We start from the raw sequence: 11,106 nt of genomic DNA, 5'->3' as shown, positions 1-11,106 counted from the left end.
TTTGAGTCCAACCAGACAAATCATGACACCATTATATGTCAGTGAACAATATTTACTCACCTAAAATTTGAGCATGGTGGGTACCAGCTTTGCTTTCCCAAAAATTGTTCTGCCAGTCAGCACTACATGTGGCAGAATTTCATTCACATTTTACAGTTTAGTCACTATAACCGCTAGTCTCTTCCTGTGTGCACAGCCATTAAGATGGGAATTTTAGTAGATTTGCAGGCATTAAGCTATTTAGGTATAGATTTTGAGTCAACTGAAAATTTGATGCAATAATCGCATCAAATATAAAAGACAATCACAGCTTTTAGTATTCATCTTAAGGAGAGTTATTGCAGAACATTTTATAATAATCCATCAATTTCGAGTAAGCACAACTTAAGCAGAAATATCTCAACATTATTGTGTAGCTAAAGAAAAAAAATGTGATACAATAATATGTGAAGACAAATTGTACATATTTAAATGTCAAGTTATTCTGGTGGAGTAGTTGGGGTGAGCTGGAGACAACAGAGGCAAAGTCAGTGGATTTTAGTCTGGACTGATGAATCGACTCACCACACAAGACTTTTCTGGACCAGGGAAAAAAATGCCAACAAGAACAGTCCATCAATATAAAAAAGCTTCCTGACTCTTCCAGCGTTATGAAGTTCAGTAATCGAGTGTGAAGGACCTCGGCTAAGAAGACAACCACAGACCCAACACAGCAGGCCAACAGTTCGAAAGAAAAGAAATCATGTTAAAGCTCTGAGAGCATGACACAAAATATGTGGTCTGATGAAACGAAAATTGACCTTCAGACTGTGTTATGTCTGACAGAAACCCACCACACATACCTCATCATTCATCTAACATCAGCTTACTGTGATGCATGCAGGTGGAAGTATCAGGCTGAGGCTGGGAGGGGGGTGGTTGTGCATCCTGTGATGACTGAAGGAGACAGAGATGGGAAAGAAAATAGCTTTTATATTGTTGATATGATTTAGATTCAATCAGGATCCTCTGTGTATGACACAAACCATACAACAAAATAAACAGTGGATAGTTGAGCACCAGAACGTAAAGGTCTATGAGTTTTTCAAGCCAGAAATACAGATATGAATCTTACTAGGAGTCTGCACCATGCATTGAAATAGCTTCGCACGGATGCTTGTTGCTTGGCAGACGTGCAGTTTGTGATCCCCTTGCCATCTTATGTTTTTGGTTTTCATTTCCAGCACGTCATTATGCAGCTTTAAGTACAGACTGATGACTTATGAATCTCAAGCTGGCAAAACTCTTTACAATGAGACATGACAGATGGTGGAGAACTTGCAATATCATTTTTACTGATTTAACTATCTGTGTAATATATCTGCTTTAGTAGGTCATTAAAAGCAGTTTTGTAAATTAGTGAGTATTTTGTGGCAATATTAGTAGCTGCATACACATAATTGCTTTAAAAGCTCAAAATGAATTCCAGAATAAACTAGTCCAAAATGATTAGCATTTCATTTCATTGCAGAGGGGTAGACGTGCACTCTTCCACTTCTGAAAAAAAGACCCTTCCATGCAGAACTAGTCCTCTGTGGGGAGTTTTTTTTTTTTAATGCTTTTTAAATTTTTAAATTTAAATTTAATGCTTTTTAAGAAGAGCAGCACAATAATGGCAGCTACTGCACTGAACAGAAGACAGATATCCATGTTTTTGGAGCTGATCGAGCAAATGTTAGCGAAGCCCCTGAGGAAGATGAATGAATCATCAGTTTAAGCATGTTTCACATGTACAAGAAAACATAATGCATTAAAATCACGTCTAATATAAAGAGTTGACCCACAATTGTCAGTTAGAATGATTTAAATTAGAAATAGAAAATATGTACATGAAAATACGAGAAATAGATCAAAGGCTAAAGATTAATACATAATAACAGTTATGGTCCATAATATATAGTATATAAGCAGCTGTTAGATGTATTGTCATTCAGTTTAGTGCAGATGTTTACTGCCCTGCTTACTGACTCCTAAAGACTTCCCTCAATTTTTCTTCTATCATCACTGTTGAGTCTGAACTTTTTTTGTGATGACTGTCACGGCCTATTTTATTTATAGCCTACAGCACATTTAAACAACAGAAGTTCACCCAAAGTGCTTTGAAGACGGTCACATTTACATTCCAGTTTCAAAATACATGAAAAGATGAAAGATCTGTTTCCTTTTAATTAAATTTTTTTCAAAATTAGTAAATTGATGATGCTTCACCTAATAAGTCATAACACACTGCATACATATAAGTTAACCAAAATTTGCAGTATGGCACAGCACTAAGTATAGCAACATAGGACTCCTAGCCTGACTGCTGATTTTTATTATTCTTTTACATTTTTCTGAAAAATACTTTAAGATGTAACCTAAATCTCAGCTAAATGTAGATAATGATTTTGTAAAACATCATCATGCAACATATTGTACATGTTGTGGATGTGACTGTACTGAGAAGCTGAGAGAAAAAACTGGAGAATTAAAGATTGATTCAGAAGAACATTTATATATTTGCATTTATGCTGCATGCCAGAAACAGCAGCTTCTGGTCAAATTCAGCGGATGCACTGGATCTGCTTGTTTTCACCAATACGGACGATCTATTCCATGGAGTTGATTTCGGGATTTCACACAGATAATGAATGGTGTTATTTACTGAAGGGAGGCCACTGTGGAGCAGCAAGAGGAGATGGCTAAGAGGCTGGCAGATGTGTGTGTGTGTGTGTGTGTGTGTCGCAGTGGCCCTGAGCTAAACTAGCCCATCCTGTCTCTGCTAGGCCGGCTGTCTCACTCAGCCGAAAGGGGTGGGAGAGCATACTCCTCAACATAATGCCTCCCAGGCGCATGCAACTGTAGAGACTCACACACACACACAAACACACAGACAAAAAAAAACACCAAATCACTCTCCTACGCAGCATCTGTCCTCTGCTGGATGAAGCAGGCCATGAGGTGCTGTAGTGAAGAGTGGTTCCAGCAAAGATTTGGCAAACAGGAGCAACAAAGGGTGCGTGTGTTTGTATGTCCTCTGTATGCTGTCTTTTTACACGTGTTCATGGACTGCTGTGAGTGTCTGCAACCTGCATGTATGGTTTTTACATTCTGTTTTCATTTCAGGTCTTTATGCATGCCTGTATTTGGGCTCTGTTTAATGGCATTGGCTGGTGTGTGTGTGTGTGTGTGTGTGTGTGTGTGTGTGTGTGTGTGTGTGTGTGTGTGTGTGTGTGTGTGTGTGTGTGTGTGTGTGTGTGTGTGTGTGTGTGTGTGTGTGTGTGTGTGTGTGTGTGTGTGTGTTTGTTTATGCCTGGCTGTACTGTCTTGTGTGCACGTCTACATTTGTGTGTATTTTGCAGCTCCATTTTGGCTCAGGGCTTGCAGTAGTGAACCCCCAAACGGGAGGACACTGAGCTGTGCCATAGAACACTTTAGCTGTGTTTAGCACACTGTTCAAGCTGACAGATAGCTGACTGCCAGTTTGTCAGTATCCACATGTACATGCACCATAGCAACAGTAGCAGCACCTAAGCTCTCGCTTTTGCGTCACTGCTTACACTGAACATGTTGGTTTATGTTAAGCAGGAGAAGGTTGCAAACAGTTCTCCACTGCAGGCTTATACATTTACAGTTCTTTCATGTTTCAATGGATTTCTTGTGCGTCTTTGAACCTGTGACCACCATTCAAAGCGTAGTACTCAGTTCTGAAAATGTTCTAAAAGCTGCCAAGCACACATTTTACCTGCTATGCAGTACAGTGCTAAGTACATACAGCACATCTGGAACATAACCAAGGCATTTTTACTTGTTCCACATTTTATCATATTACAGCCTTATTCCAGAATTCATTTTTCACCCCAAAATTTGTGGGGCAGTTTATCCCATCCTTTGGTTTAGAAACTCTCAAGCTGCATAAGATTGGATGGGGAGTATGAGTGCACAGCCATTTTCAGCACTCCAAGAGCTGTTCAAGGACATTCACGGAGCGGTCCTAAAGAGAGACCTTTGTTATCTTTGTTACAGAAGCTCTGAAGCAGGTTATCATCAAGAATGTCTCTCCACATTGCTGCATTCATCTTCCGTTGACCTTGACTGGTCTCCCAGATCTTGATGCTGAAAACTATCCCCACAGCATGATGCTGCCACCACCATGTTTCACTGTAGAGACTGTGTTGGCCAGGTGATGAACACTGCCTGGTTTGCTCCAGACACAACGTTTGGAATTCAGGCCAAAGCCTTTTTTGTTTCATCAGAATTTAGTTTCTCTTGGTCTGAGAGTCCTCGAGGTGGCAGTTGTCATGTGCTTTTTATTGAGGAATTGCTTCCACCTGGCCACTTTACAAGGTTAGTGGTCTAATGACATTGACCTTGTTGCATAGACACAGTGGTATCAAGCTTCTTATCATGCCCCTTGGCAAGAAAACTGCTGTAGAACTATTCTCACTCAATCAAGCCATTCATTTTGGAAAACCAGAGGATCTTTATGCCACGACATCAAGACTACACTTCTGGTAATTGCCAACTTTGAATCCCTGACTTGAGACCAGCATAATAAGCATTCTCTGATGAAGAGAAAAATAGTGAGGTATATAATAAGTGACTGAAGATATTTTCCGTCGAGCATCTGAGATGTGAATAGCGCCCATGTTATAGTAACACACACATTCAGGTCCTCAGGTATTCAACTCCAAGATCTGTCTGATTGCAGCAAAGCTAGCAATTTTCTTCTCTAAATTTCTGTCTGTCTAAATTATCCATGATTTGTTTTCCCCATTTAGTCTTCCTCTACCGCTTCTGCGTCTGTCTGTCTCCATTTGTATTTGACTTTTTCTGTCTGTCTCTGTCTCCCGTTCCGTCATGTCATTTTGACTCAAACGCATCCCCTCTACCACCGCTCCCTCGTTTTTCTTTTTTCAAATCTCCAGCCACTCCACACCTGCTTTGTCTCCCAAAGTCATCCTAATTAGAGTTTAAAGCTCCTGCTCCCCCACGGCGAGGTCGTCTGTGCCCATAAGCCACCGCTGCCTCGTCTTCGCCGTGCCAGCTCTAATGAAATAGCCCTATCTACTGACATCAATGCTCGTGCGCGAGGGTGTGTGAGAGAGAAAAGAGACCACTCGCACATCATTAACAGCATTACCTCAATTACAGAGTCTGACAATGAGAACTAGCTGAGAGAGATGGGGCGTGAGTGAGGGGGGGGTTCGAGCACAAGTGAAGTAACTCAAATTGTAGCCTGTTGAGACAATGCAAACAGTAACTTAATACATAAAAAGGCTATTTCCTCCTTGGTTCACATCCTTTTTTGCTCACTTTTAAAAAGCATTCATATTCAAGAGTGGGTGTGATTGAATCCACGCTGACACATCACTGGGATGGAGATATTGCAGCACATGCAAGCGAGCATTTCTGTAAGGTGGTCTGCATGCAATCACACCAGCTCAATGGTTTCTCTGTCATCCTCTATCTTGTTGCATGACAGTGCTTTCTCCTGCCTCCTCAACAACAATAACTAGATTTGACTCTTGTCATGCTTTTCCAGGCCCGTGTTCCTCCTCCTCCCTCTTTTTATATAAAAAAGGGGGTGGAAGAAAAAGAAAAGATGACCTGATGCCTGTCTATTATTTACCCCTGAATTTCCCCTGGGAACAAGAAACAAAACAACAAAGGTCGGATAAAAAAGGAGCAAAAGGGGACATGATGGAGTTGGAGGAGACACTGGCTGTGGGGAGAAACGGTTTCAAATCAATATCGCGAATCTGCGGGGATTTGAAATGGTGCCCAGGGACAGTTTAGGAGCAGCACATCCGCTGCCGATTGTGCGTCTCACCCAAGGGGCGAGGCAAGTCAGGGCTGCTCGACCACCGCGCTCGACAAATCAATAGTCCTGCATTTATGTGTGTGTGTTTGTGTGTCTGTGCGATCTGCCCACAAGCTCAACGTCCGCTGACAGAGAGGGCCAGGTGAAGTGTGTTGGGTGAGAAAATTGTGCAAACAAGGAGATTGTTATGGGAGCCGGGGGCAAATAAATGCTGCAGTAAAGGTTAGGTGCTTTGCTGGATGAGATCTTTTTTGTCTTCTGTCTTTTCTTCTATTGGGAAGCTGCACAGATTTGAGCAAAAGTTTTATGACATAAAACGCTAAGAGAAAATATCATGGGATTGTTTCTAACACAGGCTGAAGGGATATGGCTGAAATCACAGCAGTTATATTAAAAGGAACATTGTTTTTTCTGTTCTGATATGAAGCTATTGCTGCACCTAATGTAGCCAAAATTACATGGAAAACAATTAAAGCTGGACCACTGCTGCATAAATTAATACCAATGTTGGTATTTCATACAGTATGCTGTGTTTTTATTAAAAACACTGCATTATATTCAAGTGTTGATATTTTCATTTTCCAGAAACACATACTTTCCCTATTACATTCTAATACTTTAGAATCAACTTTCTGCTCGTTAAACTGATGATTCTAAAACTTGAGACCCAGAGGGGGTTTGCATAATTTAGAATTCAACAAATGGGAAACATTACCGCCAATTTTTTTTTAAAAATAGAAGAGGCCGTGTAAGGTCTAAATGCATAATAGACAGTGGCTGTCATGAGCTGCGTTCAGGTAGGAACAGTGGACCTAATGTGCAGACACTTAGAGGCAAAAACATAAACAGCTTTAATGCTAAACTTAAATGTAACAAAACTGACAATACCAAAATAAACTTACACAGGCAGCCAGACAGAACACTCAGCAAAGGATAAGGGAGATCACAACACAGACCAAAGAAAACAGAGGGCTTAAATACATAGAGGGAGCAATCAGGGAATGGGAGCCAGGAGGGAAACACAGCTGGGACAAATCAGGGCTAACGAGACAAGGGAAGCAAAACCAGATACATTAACATGAGACACGGACTTTCAAAGTAAAACAGGAAACATAACACAGAGACGCTGACTTGACATGTGATACAGCTGACAGGGGAGACAGAGCAACTATGGAACACAGAGACATAAACCATAAGACAGAGAACTGTAAGAAACCAAAGGACTAGAAATGATAAATAATATCAAAATCAAAGTTCAATAATAATATAAAACTGAAAACTGGGTCGATGACCCAGGCACCCTAACAGTGGCACATAAGTCTAATATGAAATTCTAAGGAAGGTCTGATTAAACTGATTAAACCGAGGAAACCGGATGCTGGCCTCGTTGTTGTCTGACTCTAGCTTCTCTGTCATATTTTTTGTTTCATGGTGGCAAATGTTTTCAGTTAGTAAAAGGTCTGGATTCATGCAGGCCAACTGAGCAGATCCCTTACTTGTTTTAGAAGAAGTCATCTCCAGAATGGGAGTATATGTTGCTCTAAAACCCATATATACCTTTCAGCACTGATGAGGCCTTTCCAGATGTGCAAGCTACCAATTCCATATGAATTAATATACCCCTATACCATCAGAGAGGCAGGCTTTTCAACTGAATGCTGATAATAAAACCAGATAGTCCCTCTCCTCTTTGCTACAGATACTAATCTCACCACAAAATAGTTTTCCACTGTCCCTCAGTCCATTTTAAAAGGGCTTTGGCCCAGAGAAGACGGCTGGGGTCCTGGATCATGTTCACACATGGCTTCTTTTTTGCATGATAGAGCTTTAACCTGCATTTGTGAGTGAACTCTGTTCATAGTCATTTTTGGAATCATTTCTGCTCCTGAAACCATGCAGTGATTTCCATGACAGAATCATGACTGGTTTTAATGCAGTGCTGCCTGAGCTCCCTAGGATCACCGCCATCCAATATTGACTTTGGCCTTGTTTGACCTTGGGATTTTTCATGATGGATAATGAGATATCATCATCAGTCAATTTTACACTGAAGAACATTATTCTAAAGTTTTTTGCAGACTGGTGAGCCTCTGCCCATCTTTAAATTCAGCCTCTCTAAGAGGCTCTCTTTATACACAGGCCTTGAAGGATCGACCCAAGTCCCCACCTTGCAACGTGCAGGACTTAAAGGATCTGTTGGTTAAATCTTGGAGCCAGATACCACATCACACCTTTGGGGTTTCCAGTGGAGTCCATGCCTCGATGGGTCTGCAATGTTTTAGCAGCAAAAGAGGAAACAGCACAACATTAGGCAGGTGGCCATAATGTTATGCCTGATCAGTGTATGCCGCAACATGCTGAGATCCACATGACAGATGACTTTGTAATCAGATCTATATCTAAACAGATGCACCAAAAAATACAGACATTTTTATCATCAGCGTGACTTTAAACAATTCCTAAATGTACTTTTTGTACACACTTCACAGTACATCTTCCAGGCTTCAGCAATACTGTATGCTCTTATGCATATCTATTCTTTCAGAACTATGGCAATTAGCATACTGTACTGCAGGCAACAGCTGGTGCGCCATACTTGAGTGCATTATCTGTATACTGGGAACAAACACGTGTACTCTGTTGTTGTTTTGCAAGTCGGAATCATTATTATTGCAAAGCTAAAAGGGAATACAAAGCAGGCAAGACAGCTGAGGGCGCAACAAGGGAAACCATTTGCATGTGCAGTTATTTACATGTAGTTCATTCTATCATGCTGTTATGTAAAATTGAAACAATTTGCTCATTTCAGAGAATGAGACGGGTGTTTTTTGTAAAGTGGGTAACGGCACGCTTATTAATCTTCAAGACACTGTGTGTGACACAGGGTGACAGATGCATGTGTGTGTTTGTTAGGCTATGCTGGCTATGAGCAACACCCAATTGTTAGGGCGTACCAAGGTAACGGGTCCAACAAGGTGTGTAAACGTGGCACGCAGAGTGATGTGCAGAATTAGCGAAGATCACGCAGCATAGTTAACCCCGTCTGATTTTCCACTCTGTTTTTAACTGTTTCATAAAACAAGTCGCTTTAAGTAAATGTCAAATGTGTGACATTTAGACATATATTCATATGAAACTGAGCTTGTGCTGTTTACAGTCTCTTGTACTGAAGGGTATTCCAATCAAAATATGTGCTTGTATATGCGTCATTGTAAGTATAGTTTCGCTTCAATTTAAATGCCAGTTGAATCCAAAGAGAACAGCAGACATCAAGAAACCTTTATGTACATGTATCTACATATATCACAGTCAATTAATCATTTATCCTTGGAGGGGTGGGGTTTCTTTTCCTCATCGGGCCAGGCTTTGATAGCTTTTTACCCCTTAATGGATGGAATCCTCATTTAAAAATTGCATTTTGTATTTACTTTTTTTACTCAAGTTTTATTTGTCTAATATTCAAATTTGTTTGATGAAACATTTATTTATTGAAAAATAATGTATCTCTATGTATTTATGTGTGTGTGTGCTCACATGCAAATCAGATTATTAGATTACTTTTCCTTTTCCAAAAAAGAAGACTTTTTGGAAAAGGAAAATTACCTCTTGAATTTTCACCACAAAAACAAACTGTTATATAAAATCCTTTTCAGACTAATGCACTGCTTGAAAGCCCACCTGAAGTGTGCACACTTGCCATCATAGGGCTGCAAAATCTTACTGTTCTTAACAAGTGAAAAAGAACAAATTAGCAAATGTTTGTTCAGGCAGGTAAGAGAGAAAAAAAGTCGCATCATTTTATATGTAAATAAAGCTGTTATCACAGGACAACCATTATTTTTAATTGCTGTCCATTGAGTGTTTCTCACATGTCACATATTGAACATCGTACCAGCGTTTCACACCTCTCACCAACAAAACTATCAGCCTTTGGGAGGCTGGCTTAAGCTTTAGATATGTACTGTTAAATGTTAATGAAGCTCTAAAGATCTGAACTGCATTTCCTTATCACTTCTTCCTCCAAATGTGAATTTATTCTGTTTGTACTGCCCCAGAGGTGCTAGAGTTGTAAACGTGAAAGCAATTCTAGTTATTCATGTACAGATGTCATGTCCCTGAGTAATTGGCAGTTGACTTTATTTAAGCACAAGGACATTTTGGAATTCAAACTACTCCAATTTAAAATTATATTACCTGATTTAGTACACTACAACTGTCAATTATGTCACTGCCATTTAAATCCTGTTCACTTTTTTTTTTACTTCATACATAAAATCTGATATTTTGTCCCTTTTTGCTGGATCCTGGACCTTCTTGCCACCAACAGAGCTATTTCGCATGCATTCGCCATTCATTGACTGACATAAATTGCTGTACACTAACCATGAAGTGTCTCCCTCATTTGCTGGTTGGTTTTAGCAGTGGGGGGAAAAAGCACTTGGCTTGCCTGTGAATTTCCCCTTTGGTTCATTTAGCTGAATATAACAGAATAGCTTGAGGCAAATTTGATGAGTCACCCATTCAAAATGATTTTTTGATGTTTCTCCGCTCTCTTCCACTTAAAGCAATACCCTCTGTGATACTGACCTAAAATGCTTCCTTTTAGTCAACGCTTCTGATTTTAATCTACAAGCTAAGCAACGTGGAACGGTGCTTAAGAGCCACTTGATAATCCATGTGCAGAGATACATTTATGTTTCTTCAGAGAGCTATTAAAGCAGTGAAAACGCAATTAAGCAGTTGTAGTGGTGGGGCCCCCTTGTTTTTTGCAGATGTCTGCACCTGGGGGAGTACACAAAATATTGACACTGAAGCTTTAATTGTCTTTGCTGAGCATCTACACTCAGAGACCAAATAAATCTGCCTCTTAATCTTTCTTTGTGTCACAACATGTTCAAACCGAGGTGAGATGAGAGAGATTTCACATCAGTCTGCATAATTACTGCTTGGTATAATGGTACATAATGTATCATGGAGCAATTCTTCTAAATCAGTTTTAACCTTCAGACCTCTGCAGCCATCCTAGCTGATCTTTCTGGCTATAGTTAGGCACATTGGTGCTTTGATAGCCAACATGAGTGTTATAGGGCACTCATAGAGTCAGTTTTAATAATAATACAGTCACAGTAGGGAAAATAGCCGTTGGAGACTGTAGAAGGACATAAACTGTGACCGTGTGCAATAAGCTTGCAGTGTTGTTTCCTTTCAAATGAATGCTTTAAATGAGGCGACCAGGTCAAATGGTGTCTTCAAAGCGACTTTGC

At 40.2% G+C, this 11,106-nt stretch overlaps 1 long non-coding RNA gene across 1 annotated transcript; it reads right to left on the bottom strand.

The window, feature by feature from the left end:
- Positions 1–311: 311 nt before the first annotated feature.
- Positions 312–6,782, bottom strand: LOC120433788. The gene is made up of 3 exons (XR_005608756.1): positions 6,745–6,782; positions 843–936; positions 312–578 (listed from the first exon to the last, which is right to left on the bottom strand). It is a non-coding gene; the product is annotated as an uncharacterized LOC120433788 (long non-coding RNA).
- Between the last annotated feature and the right edge of the window lie 4,324 nt (positions 6,783–11,106).

This window comes from Oreochromis aureus, linkage group 17 (assembly GCF_013358895.1).
Source record: "Oreochromis aureus strain Israel breed Guangdong linkage group 17, ZZ_aureus, whole genome shotgun sequence".
Classification (NCBI taxonomy): Eukaryota; Metazoa; Chordata; class Actinopteri; order Cichliformes; family Cichlidae; genus Oreochromis; species Oreochromis aureus.
Note: the sequence above shows the minus strand (reverse complement) of the source record. Positions and strands in the feature narration are given on the sequence as shown.